A 12,084-nucleotide genomic window follows, 5' to 3' on the forward strand; every position below is an offset into this window, starting at 1 on the left:
GACCACAGATGTTAAGTCCCATAGTGCTCAGAGCCATTTTTTTTTTCAAAACGGGAATGTAAAACAAAAGGGTTGTTTTATTTCATATTCCATAATACCTGAACTTCATCTGTGTTGCCAGCAGTAGAATCATTCTGCAGTCAGCCGCAGATGCCGATTCTCTGAATTTTCTCAGTGGTGCCTCGCGAAAAGAACATCGTCTTCCCTCCACTGATTCCTATTTGTGTTCACGAAATGTCTCCTTAATACTCGTGTGTCGATTGATCCTATCGGTAACAAATCTAGCAGCATGCCTCTGAATTGCTTCGATGTCTTCATTTAATCCAAACTAGTGGAGATCCTGAACACCTGAGCAGTACTCAAGAGTGGGTCACATTAGTGTTCTATTTGCGGTCTCCTTTATAGATAAGCTACACATTCCTTGAATTCTCCCAATAAACCAGAGATGACCACTCGCCTTTCACGCTACCGATCTTAAGTGCTCGTACCATTTCATATTGCTTTGCATCTTTACGCTTATATGTTTAATCAACGTACCTGTGTCAAACAGCACACCACTAAAACTGTATTCGAACATTACAGAATTGTTTTTCCTACTCATCTGCATTAAATTATGTTTTTCTGCATGTCGATCAAGCTGCCATTCATCAGACTAAATAGAAATTATATCCAAGTCATCTTGTATCTTCCTGCACTCACGCAACGTCGACACTTTCCTGTTCATTCCAGCACCATCGGCAGACAATCAGAGTTTGCTGCTTACCCTATCCATCAGATCATTTACGTATATAGAAAATAAGAGCTGTCGCATCACATTTCCTTGGGGTAATTCTGGCGATACCCTCGTCTCTGCTGAACAATCGTTATCAAGCACAATGTACTGTGTTCTGTGTCTGCAAAAAAAATGGCTCTGAGCACTATGGGACTCAACTTCTGAGGTCATTAGTCCCCTAGAACTTAGAACTAGTTAAACCTAAGGACATCACAAACATCCATGCCCGAGGCAGGATTCGAACCTGCGACCGTAGCGGTCTTGCGGTTCCAGACTGCAGCGCCTTTAACCGCACGGCCACTTCGGCCGGCTCTGTGTCTGCAGCCTTTCACAAGATATTGTGCAATAAAAGAAAAAGTTGAGTTACAACCGAGCTGTGTTTTTAAATTCTAGCTGAAACTTCCTGGCAGATTAAAACTGTGTGTCAGGCCGAGATTCTATCTCGGAACCTTTGTCTATTGCGGGCAAGTGCTCTACCATCTGAGCTACCCAGACACGACTCGCGACCCGTCCTCGCAGCTTCAATTCTGCCAGTATCTCGTCTCCTACTTCCAAACTTCACAGAAGCTCTTCTGCGAACCTTGCAGAACTAGCACTCCTGGAAGAAAGGTCCTGAGTTCGAGTCTCGGTCCGGCACGCAGTTTTAATCTATCAGGAAGTTTAGCAGCACATGCAGTTTGTCTCTCTCATATATAACATCTAACATTGTTTTTACTTTTGTCAGATTTGATCCAAAGGCAAACTGGTTGGCATTCAGTAGCCTGTTATTTACAAATTGGTCATATTTTTGTTTATGTATACAGCTATATATAATTTTTGATAGAATTGTAAATATTAAAATCATTCTGTGGTTATCAGGTTTTTTTACTATTTGCCCCATTTTATGGCACTATGAGATTGAATAAAATCAATTTTTTCAGTATGTACAATGGCACAGGCTTTTAGTTCAGTTCAAGAAGACATTTTTTATTTCCTGATAATAATCTGTTGTACAGTTTTGTTCCTGCGTCATATACACCTTTTTGGCACAATGTGTTTTCGCAGTGAATGACAAGTATGCCACTGTTTGACAGTGACAAAATTTGTTATATATTTTGCTTGAAGTGTTAATGGACGAAGCCAACGCCATCTAGGTGTAGTTGACTAAGTGACGTTCGGTTGAGGTTTCGTCTCGTGTGACCGCACCATGCCACACCTTCATCTGAGATTGGTGTGTGATTTAGAGTGATGATGCACAGTCCGAAGCTGAGTGTTTCCCGAGAACAGCGAATAGGCCCTAGTCGTTCATCCGATATTACTCAACGGTGCGTCGTTAAAAGACGGCAAAACATCTACCGTGTACATTAGGCGGTATGGTGGAGGGATCCGCAACTCTCTAGGAATAACGAATTTGGATCCACATGAAACGACATTGACGACATGTCTCTCATAGTGTCTATCGTAGTGGCCGTTTGGAAACAGTTTTCATAGTTGTCAAAATGCAATATGCGGTATATAAGCCTGTAGAGTACGTATTATATTTCGGGGATAATGTTTACATCCATGGTGTAAACACAGCGACGTACCGAGAAACCAGCATCCTTTAATCAGTTGCCTTCATCGAAGCGCATTGTGTAATGTTAGGATTACTTTATTGCAGCGTAATGGGGGCGCATACATATTATGGGGGCGAGGTAGTATAGACTGTGATAGTATTCCGTTCGATGTTTTACGTTTTGTTGAATGGCACAACAAACAGTTTCGTAACTATAATTTTATAGGAACGAATAAAGCGCAGTTATCTGTTGTACAACGTTTCAAATTGATGCTATGCGCTTAAAAAGTTTGCCCTTTCAGTCTTACCGAGGCTCACATTTATTGTACTTGTGGCTGATGTCATACGCAGTCGTGCGAGCGTCAGCTTCGTGGCGGGACGGACAGAATTAACCGCGTTGCCGGTCAGGTGCCACAGGTTGTCGTCTGCTAGGTGAGTTAAAACAGGACCACAGCTAGTTTAATCCGATTACTCGTTCGATATTCCGCAAATAGTGAGAATGAAACGTGTAAAATCTTACTACCTGTAAAATGCAGCATTCGTACTTGAAAACAGTATTTGATATTTGCAATCACGTTTCGTGTAGCCTGACATTTCGAAAAGGTTACAAATTCAGTAGTCTCATTTTGCAGAGTAGCTCTTTGTAAAATGAAATACCGTTTTCCTTGCGTAATTTTCGTATAGCATGCAGTAGGAGACTGGACAGCGGTTAGGTCTCTGAGAAATTTTTATCGAGTTTGTAACTAAGGTACCGGTATTTGTTTTCTGTTGTCATCCGTAAGCGATAGGAGGCTGCTCATGGTATGGTAACCAGCTGAGCTTATATGATGCTCCAAGTGTTTGGTGAACTCTGCAAATCCCAGAAATCCAAACAATTATTATTTTCCTCTGCTCACAGAACAATACTACCTCCTGTTTCCTGCACTCTCCATTTCTTGGCAAATTCATCATCAATTTTTAGTTCTGAATCCTTCACAGAGACAAGATACACGCAGAGGAATGAGTTTCTTTACACACAGAAAGAAAGAGACTACTTCAATAGTGCACCCTACACTGTTTTTATGGAATCAATCTTGTCAGTTTTAGCAGCAATGATTGGGATGATTGTTTTCCATCTGTAGCTCTTGGAAAATTATGTATAGGTGATGAAGTATTGACTTGAATTTTTTAAATTATGTCATCTATGGAGGTCAGAATTTGACAAGTTTGACTATTTGTGTGGTGCTAAAGTGCTCTGTTACCCAGCATGTTATTCCTTGCAGCCACAGAATAGCTTTACAGGAAGGTACTCGTATTTAGTTTGAATTACAACACTCATTATATTGCAGAGCATTTTTCAGATACATACTCGCTTTAGTACTGAGTTATCAACAAATAATATTTTAGTATGGGCAATTTTGGAGTAATAAAAGTGCAAACAGCACGTTTATTGTTGGGTATGATTTTCTTCAGTTTATTTATTTTTTTTTTTTATTGGAAGGCTCACATTTTTTTCTGTTCTGTGAAATGACATTTTGTTCTGGGCCATGATTCTTTATTATTTTTTTTACTTACAAATGATTTTGTCACAGTAGAAAAGCTGTTGAGTTCCCAAAGACATGAGGAGACTTTTCCAGGGCCTGGGCGGTCTTATTTCCTCACTTATTAATACCACTCTTCATAATATGTGCCAATCTTCGTTTTAGTTCTGGAAGCAATCCTAAACTACTTCTTCACTTCACAGGACGTTGCAATGGATGACTGTTCGTGTATTGTGGTGAGAGACTTTGATGTGATTCAGCTCTGCGTGTAAGATTCATAATTGTTCTGAGGCATTTATGGTAGCAGGAGCGTATTGTGTTTGTTGAAATGTGTAAAATCCATTACTAGAGTAGCTGTCTGAAAGTGACTCATTGGCAACACTGATGTTAATACGGAAGATTATTAAACAAAATCTGCTATTATGAATTGTTTTATAAAATTTATTTGCAAATAGATTACATCTACAGTCCCCCATCCAGATTTTACATGGATGCAAAGGTGTACTTGAAGCAGTAAGAGTTAACAGTACTGAGGTCTAAGACATCTGTGCTGTAAATAATTTTTAAAACTGGTAACAGGTAGGTTGAGCAAATTTCCCATTTTTGGCCACTTAAGCTTGATAGGAAGACCTGAGAATAGTAAAATGTAACTTAAAAGTTAAGACAATTTTAGAAATTGTAAGATGATTCATAGTGTTGTGAACAGGTTAGCATTTCATAAGAGAAAAGAAACTGTGTCAACATCTGTATACACATAATCTACAAACCACAGTGAAGTGCATGGCAGAGGGTACTTGTTCTGCACATGTTAGGTTTCTTCCAATTTTGCAGAGTAGCTCTTTGTAAAATGAAATACCGTTTTCCTTGCGTAATTTTCGTATAGCATGCAGTAGGAGACTGGACAGCGGTTAGGTCTCTGAGAAATTTTTATCGAGTTTGTAACTAAGGTACCGGTATTTGTTTTCTGTTGTCATCCGTAAGCGATAGGAGGCTGCTCATGGTATGGTAACCAGCTGAGCTTATATGATATGAAGCATGGGAAGACTGACTGCTTATAATTAGTTTAATGTTGACTTGACAGCTCATACAAGAGTGATACATGATGAACTGAAGAATAGCCTATTTCTAAATTATTTTCGTAATATTGGTTCCTGTTACTTTGTGAATAGTCTTTCACAGTATAATTGGCATCTATCTTCAAATGTTTGACACACCAGGTTTTTCATCATATCTGCGATTCCCCTGTGTTAAACCAATCTGGGACCATTTGTGCTGGCCTTCCTTGGATTTTGTCAGTATCCTCCCTTAGTCCTATTTTGTTCTGACATGCGTGGATGATCCAAGCTTGTCTGTTTGAAATGCTAACATATTCTATGAGTTTTTGAAATCACTCATAAGTTAACTTTTGCTGAGGTGCTCTTCGTGGCATAATCTGCAAAATGCACAATTTTGCTAACTGCTGCACAAAAACAATTGTTTCTGTGTTGTCACCATTTTTGTACAAACAAAGCAACAGCACCAATGTGACTGAATTGAACTTCTACATAAACTATCCAAAACTTTCAATTTTGCTCTCTGTAAGAGCACTGGAGTTGTTTCTATCTTTTGAAATTTGTGAGAGGTAAATTCATGAAATATGTTCCGTTTTCAAAGAACCTGTATAGAAAATGGACGGTTTACTACTGACTGAATAAAGGAGATACTAAGCAGATGACAGGCATTTCAGAAAGGGTGAGTAGCTGTTAAACTCTGTACCAAATACATCAAGCAGATAGCAAAAAAATGTGCATACCTCAGGCACACAGATACCAACTCTTCCACCAGTGCAGATTGACTGGGACCCAAAGATGGGTAGCTAAAGTAACACTGGAACTTGTGCGGTACGTAGGTGTGGACATGAAATATCTATTGTAGTACTTTCATTTTCTGAACTGACATTTTCCAGCACAAAATGTGGCCTTAATAAATGTGATATACAATATAATGAGACGTTTTGCAATATTTGGCAGTTTTTTCAAGCAGTGAAACGAATTAGTTTGATTACTCAGCATTCCGCTTGACATTGCTTGAGAGAGTTGTTGGATGTCATCTTGAGTGATATCGTGCCAAATTCTGTCCAACTGGTACATTGTGTCAAAGTCCTGCCCGTAATGCTCCAAATGTTTTTAATGTGGGAGATATCCGGTGACCTTTCTGGCCAAAGTAGTGTTTGGCGACTACAGAGGCAAGCAACAGAAACTGTCACAGTGTGCATGCTGGCATTATCTTATCGAAATGCAAGCCCAGGATAGCTTCCCATGAAGGGCAATAAAATGGAGCGTAGAATATCATCGATGTACCACTGTGCTGTAAGGGTACTGCGGATGACTACCAGAGGGGTTCTGCACCCCAGATCATCACTCCAGGTTGTCAGGCCCTATTCCGGACAACAGTTGGCTTGATATCCCACTGCTGTTTGGGGGTGTCTCCAGACACAACTACAGCTTGGAATCTCATTTGACTGGAGTAGAATTGTCTTCAGTGATGAGTTGTTCTTCAAAATGAGCCACTATGGCCAGCAAAGATCTATCATATAGTGTTGGTTACCTGCCTGACTCACTCACACCATACGGCTTGACAACCAGGAGTGATGGTTGGGGTGCCATTTCCATTTTGGTTGCCGTCTGCAGCACACTTCACTTACAGCATAACAGTATGTATGTTGATGATATTCTGCACACCATTTTCTTGCCCTTTGTGACAAGCCATCCTGGGCTTTTGTTTCAGCAAGATAATGCCTGCTTGCGCACGATGAGAGTTCTTACTGCTTGTCTTCGATGTTAGCAAAACTCTATATGGCCAGTAACATCACCAAATCTCTCCCCAATTCAGAACATTTGGAGCAGCTTGGGATTTTGGCGATCCAACCTGTCAGTTGGGTATAATTTGCCCCAATATCCCTCATTGGAACATCCAACGCTGTAACAATCAATGCTAAGCAGAATAATGCTTGCATAAGAACAAGAGGTGGACCACTGTGCCATTGACTTCATCAGTTTGTTAAACACTTTCTTTTGAATAAATCATCCAGTTTTTCTGAACTTTTCATCATTTGTTTCCTGTACATGTACATCACATATACCAATTTCGATCTCATTTGCATAATTCCTGCGTAATGTATCTTTTTTTTTTTTTAAATTGTATATGACAGGAGAAAAGTAACAGTATTTTTGTTTATTGCTGTGTCAGACAAATGCTGTAGATATGTGGTGTCTCTGCAGTGTCTCTGGCTGACTCTGACAACTAATTTGTTACAGTATTATAAGAAACAGCTCATTAACCACATAAAGAAGATTCTGCAGTATGTGGATTACAACTCCAGAAGACTAGAATGGAAGCAACCAGTTGTATTGCTATATTTTTCTGTGTGAAGATGGATCCTTCTTAAAGATTAGTTATAAAGCTCCATCTGATCATTGTGTGTTTCATCTGGACCTCAATTACAAACAAGTTTATGACATTATAAATAACAAGAATACAAAAATTTAAAGGGCTGTTGGTATGCTTGGTAGAGCAAATAGTGAGTAGAAAGTAATACAGGCTCAACTAATAGCCCACAGAACAGCTGACTACTAATAGACGTTTAGTTCTGGAAGTCACAAACCAAAATTAACACAGTTGGGGTAAGCGAAAAGTGATGTAAAAACAGTAATATTATCTAACAAGTGCAAACACAGCAGAGATAAACACATGAGAAGGCCACAGTCAGCCATGCTGTGGTTTATAAGCATGCTGGATCTACAGTTACATATACCAGTATACTTCGCAAACTACTGTACAGTGTGTACTCCCAGGATGACATCTTCTACCTAGCAGACAGTTCCTTCCTTACATACAAACATAGTGCACATTTGATTCATTTCCCTCATGTGGCACTATTTCCCCGAGAGGCGTCTGGATGCATTTACCTTTGTGTGGAGTCACTGTAAAGACACCTCTAAGGAAATGAAGACTACTGCACAGTGGGTGTAAAATGAAGCATAGGACAGAGAGAGAGAGAGAGAGAGAGAGAGAGAGAGAGAGAGAGAGAGAGAGAGAGAGACTGAATATCGTCAAATGATCTTTCACAAAACCCAAAGAAATTCGGGTCATATGTAAAGGCTTTAAGTGGCGCCAAAATACTTCTTCACATCACTCATTGTTGTAATCTTCCTCACGATAATCATCATCCTCTTCTTCACCATCAACATATTCCTCATGGTAATCGTCCTCTTTTTTTTTTTTTTTTTTTTTTTTTTTTTTTTTTTTTTTTTCCCCCTATCATCACAAGAACTGAAATGAGAGTAGCAAAGCAAAAGCTGAAATGTTGAACTTCGTTTTGAAATATTTATTTACAAAGAAAAGTCCAGGAGAATTTCACCAGTTTAATCCTCATACCACTGGAAAGATGAGTGAAATAAGTATTAGTGTCAGCGGTGTTAAGAAACAGTTGAAATTGTTAAAATTGGACAAAGCTCCAGGACCTGATGGAATACCCTTCAGATGCAGTACTGAATTTGCAACTGAGTTAGCTCCTCTTCTAACTATAATCTGTCGTCGATCCCTCAAACAAAAATCCGTGCCAGTGATTAGCAGAAAGCACAGATCACACCTGTGTATGAGAAGTGTAGCTGAAGTCCATTGTTCTTGACATCGATTTGCTGTAGAATCTTGGAACATATTCTGAGCTCAAACACAATGAGGTGTCTCAAACAGAATAACCTCCTCTACACTAACCAGCACAGATTCTAAAAATGGCTATCATGTGAAAACCAACTCACATTTTTCTCACTTGACATACAAGAGCTTTAAATTGAGGCAGTCAGGTAGATGCAGTATTTCTTGATTTCCGAAAAGCATTCAACTCAGTACTGCAGCTATGTTTATTGTCAAAAGTATGGTCATAAGCGTATCAAGTGAAATTTGTGACTGAATTGAGGATCTTTTCATAGGGAGGATGCAGCATGTTATCTTGGATGAAGAGTCATCGTCAGGTGAAGAAGTAACCTTTTATGTGTGCCAGGGAGTGTGTTGGGATTCTTGCTGTTCATGCTGTATGTTATTGACCTTGTGGAGAATATAAATAGTAACTGAGATCCTTTGCAGATGACACAATTACCTGTAATGAAGTACTGTCTGTGGGTAAAAGAGGTGGGACTTCGGTTTATTGGTAGAATACTTGGAAAGTACAATCAGTCTATAAGCGATACTGGTTACAAATCGCTCGTGCCCATTTTAGAATATAGCTCAAGTGTGTGACTTGTACTAAATAGGACTAAAAGGGGATACTGAACATATACTGAGAAGGGCAGTGTGAGTGGTCACAGGTTTGTTTGACACATGGGACAGTGTCACTGAAGAAACTGAAAAGACAGACACTTGGAGACAGATGTAATGCGTCCTGAGAAAGTCTATACAACCCCCTATATATTGCTCACATAGGGATTGTGAGACAAGATTAAAATAATTACAGCATACACAGAGGTATTCAGGCAATCATTTTTCCCACTTTAGATACATGAATGGAATGAGAAGAAACACTGATAACCAGTGCAATGGGATGTACAATCTGCCATGCACTTCATGGTGGTTTGGGGAGTATAGATGCAGAGGTAGATGTAGATGTATCAAGGAGAATCAACATCACCAGTTTGCATTTGTCCTTGGCATACATGTCCAGTCCTTGGCATGATGGTCTTAGGTGCCACTGCATATGCGACATTTTTGGTTGACATAATTGGTAATTTGGACAGCAGGCGTTACATTTCTGGTGTGTTAAGGCTGATGGCTGAACGCCATCTTCAAGGTGTCCGTGATGTTATCTTTCAACAAGATAATCTAAGACTGCATGTTGTCATGCTGTGCTGATGTACCTCAATGCGGAGGGCATTAGACTGTTGCTCTGGCAGCCTGTCCAACAGATCTCCCAACCATTGAGAACATCTGGTCAGAGGTTGCTGACAGACTGGCATGCCACCACTCAGCAGCCACCAAAATTGATATGGGCAAACTTTACAGAAGCTCTCCTGCGATGGTGGGAGACGAGGTACTAGCAGAAGTAAAGCTGTGAGGACAAGGCGTGAGTCATGCTTGGGTAGCTCAGTTGGTAGAGCACTTGCCCACAAAAGGCAAAGGTCCCGAGTTCGAGTCTCAGCCCGGCACACAGTTTTAATCTGCCAGGAAGTTTCAGACACGGTGCCGATAAGGCATCCCTTCAATGTGACAGACAAAGGAAGCACCCTTGCGGAGAAGGAGGTAGAGAGGACGGGCAGTGGTGGACACCTCAGGAGTGAACTGGTGGTAATAGGCAATTTTATCCATGAAAGCCTGCTGTTCTTGCAATGACGAGGGACACAGCAGGTCTGTAATGGCTCTCACAAGACTCTCTGTGGGCCAGACACACTGAGGCAGGGTAGTGTGACCCAGATACTCAAAAATGGTTGGAAAAAATTTGGACGTCTGCAGATTACAATGCAGATCCATGGCCCTGAGTCTCTGAAAAAGGACCCAGAGATTATGCAAGTGGTCACTCATAGTATGTCTGGTAATGACATTGTCATCCATGTACTTGAAACAGAGTGCAATAGTGGACATGACCTGTTCAGATAACATTGCCACCCAAAACATCAACTGTTGGTATTGATACAGGCTAAAAGGCATACTAAGAACCATCATACCCCAGACTCCTCAACAAGAGGTAACTGATTATATTCTTCAGAAAGATCAATTTTGGGCTATAATTGACCGCTTGCTAAGCATCTGAATAGTTCGTACGTACATGACACTGTATATGTGATACCATAGACAGTGAATCTATGGTGACCTGAAAATTGATGCAACGTACAAAATGGCTTTTTCCACCGATCCAGGAGGATTTGAGAGTGTATGGCTTTAGGAATCTGCCTAGCACGAAAAATCTAGAACAAGCTGACTGCTTCAAGATTATGTAGGCTTGAAAATCTGTGGTGCACCCTAGGTCTTCCACAAAGGTATCTTGAAGCTCTGAGCAAGAGAGTCCGATGATTGACAGGGGACTTTGGCAGATATGAATTGTAAGGAGTTTGTAACTGAAAAACCAAAGGCCTGGAAGTCTGCAAACTCAAAAAGGTTTTCTGAACTAGCTTTGTGGATGACAATAAAGGTAATAGGCCAAGTCACAGATTTATAGGTAAGTTGAGCCATGAATTGGCCAATCACAGGAATTTGCTTTCTAGAATTGCCTCAGAGGCACCTGTTTACCAGCGACAGTGATGGAGAGCCAAAGTCTGAACATGTTTGGACATTAAGCAGGGAAACGGCCATGCCAGTGTCTACCTGCAGGCACAGCTGTTGTGAGAGAACGAAAACGTTGATCAAAAGCGTGTTGGAATCCTGTTTGGGAACCGAACCTGATGACGACACTTCCTGGATATCCAGATCCATTTTCTCTGCTGCTGCGTTCTGTACATTTGAGTGGCAAACTACTGCATTTTGGCCCTCTATTTGATGCTCGTGACAGACAACCCAATGCTGGATACACTCTTGTCTGTCATTTTGGGAGTAATAAGATGCACACAACAGTCAAAAGGAGTAGCAGCTGGAATGCTTTTTACACACTGTTCAAACTCACTAGCAATGAACTGAAGACAGTTGTTAGTGACAATCACTTCAGGCAGTCCTTCAAGGCAAAATACGGACAACAAGGCCTGAACTGTGGAACAAGCAATAGTGGAGGGTTTAGGAACTACGAAGGGGAATTTGCTGTAAGCGTTAATGATGATGAGCCGACATGTGTTCCGGTAAGGAACCGTGAAATCCAAGTGCAAATGTTGCCAAATTGGAAGAACTGCCTAGGCAGGGCTGGCTGGTGTTCAGCACAGGCTTGGTACTGAGAAGTCAGCTGTTTAGTTTGTGGATTTAGACTGTGCCAAGTGCAATGACGTTATGCTAACTGCTTGGTGTGAACAACGCCCCAGTGATCATGGTGTAGCAAATCTAGCACACCAGGCTGTAGAGTCTGAGAAATCCAACATGTGACTGGTCATTACTGGTGTGAAGCAAAATGACTCTTTGGTAAACTGTAAGGGCATGCCAGTCTGCAAAGTATCGATGAACCAGAGAGCTACGAATCTGTCTGGCTGAATGCGACCAACCAGTACGGATGTAGTGCAAGAGCATCTGCAAATCAGGATCCACTGCCATGTCCTGGGCAAGTTTCTGGTGATTAAACAGAAAGGTGTGCAAAGAATCTGGGCCTTGAG

General features: G+C 40.8%; 1 protein-coding gene across 3 annotated transcripts in view; it reads left to right on the forward strand.

Moving 5' to 3' along the window:
• The first annotated feature begins 1,962 nt into the window (after nucleotides 1–1,962).
• Nucleotides 1,963–12,084, forward strand: part of LOC126263718 (asparagine synthetase [glutamine-hydrolyzing]) — a 197,346-nt gene continuing 187,224 nt past the window's right edge. Inside the window, exon 1 of one of the 3 annotated variants that reach the window (XM_049960864.1) lies at nucleotides 1,963–1,982. The gene's annotated coding sequence lies outside the window, so the exon portion shown is untranslated. The other 2 variants (XM_049960863.1, XM_049960862.1) reach the window with 2 other exon arrangements.

The sequence above is a fragment of the Schistocerca nitens genome, chromosome 6, assembly GCF_023898315.1.
Source record: "Schistocerca nitens isolate TAMUIC-IGC-003100 chromosome 6, iqSchNite1.1, whole genome shotgun sequence".
NCBI classification, from domain to species: domain Eukaryota; kingdom Metazoa; phylum Arthropoda; class Insecta; order Orthoptera; family Acrididae; genus Schistocerca; species Schistocerca nitens.